Genomic DNA, 1,439 nt, shown 5'->3' on the forward strand with positions numbered 1-1,439 from the left:
AGTGATTTTGTATAAAAATAGACTTTTTGTGGAGTGTGAACGAAGATTTTTGAAGTTGAATGGTGACAAAGACAATACAAGAGTAAGAAAAGTTATTAGTAATAATAATGTTAATAAAGATGGAAATCTCAATGGTGAATTTATATAAGAAAAGTAGAAAAGTGCAACGAAGGAAGTGGCTACTAATTCCCACTAGAAAGTGATACTCTTCTCATCCTATTTTATTTGCTACCATTTAAACAACACTAATAACATATTCAGTATATATACTCTTATAAATAAAGTCTACAGAATGTTAAATATACACAAACCTTATCTCTATCTTTATGAAATAAAAAGGTTCGATACTAAAAAAAAATCACTATTTCCCACTAAATTTTTTCACTAAAAAGGTGTTCAATGACTATTCACAATTTTTTATTAATTCACGATAAATGAAACCTCTATTTTTAATAGTGATTATTTTTTATAGACCCTCAACTCAAAAGAAATAAAAAAAAAAATTGGTATGAAGTCAAAGTGAGTAGCAATAAGGTATACGAAATATTCTACTCTTGAAGATAACTCTAGAATAAGCAAAGTTTCTATTCCTTCCAATTTGCAATAGAAAGACTCTTTTTTTTTTAACTCTTTTTGATTGTCAATAGAAAGGACGAGAGGGCTCAAATTCAATTGTCAAAATCAAAACAAAGTGCTTTTTGTGATTGTGATATGTGAAATGTGAAATGGGAAACTAATCTTAGAATTCAAAGTTTACTTTTAACTTTTAAGGATTCTAAAGAGTAATTACCCCTTTTAAGTGCTTTTTAAGGTCCTAATTACTGTTAAAACGTGATGAGCGTTTCCCTGTTACATGTTAACCATACATTAAAGCCTAATCTTGTGAATAAAAGATCTCAATGTCTCTGTAATTCTTTTCATTTTTGACTTAAATCTCCAAAAGTGTAGCATAAAGCAAATTTATGGGGCCATTTTATTTATTTCCATACTAGTCAAAAGAGAAAACCAAACAAATTAATTTTTTTATGTAAATAAAGTTGGAAACAAGGACTAAAGGAGCAATATCCACTAATATATGTTAATTACCATTAGATTAAAAAGTAGATAAAACTACACGGTTGTTATTTTGTCTTATTGAGAATTTTTTTTTCGTTAATATCAGCATAATTAAAGGTTCTGTCATCGTCACCACGTGTACCTACCTATTCATTAGTGCTTATCAAAATCCCAGAGAAATTAAGACCCAAACCCCATTGAGAAGTACATATAATAAAATGATTTCATTGCTTAATTAGCTCGTAAGCACTGAGCATTTCTAATCATCTCACCCATACAATACAAGACTGCATTTGCAAACAACTGCACATGTTTTGACATAAAGAGAGATAAAACAAGCAAACAACTCCAACCCCCCCCCCCCCCCCCCCCCCCCCCAAAAA

This window comes from Solanum tuberosum, unplaced genomic scaffold, assembly GCF_000226075.1.
Source record: "Solanum tuberosum cultivar DM 1-3 516 R44 unplaced genomic scaffold, SolTub_3.0 scf00136, whole genome shotgun sequence".
Lineage (NCBI taxonomy): Eukaryota > Viridiplantae > Streptophyta > Magnoliopsida > Solanales > Solanaceae > Solanum > Solanum tuberosum.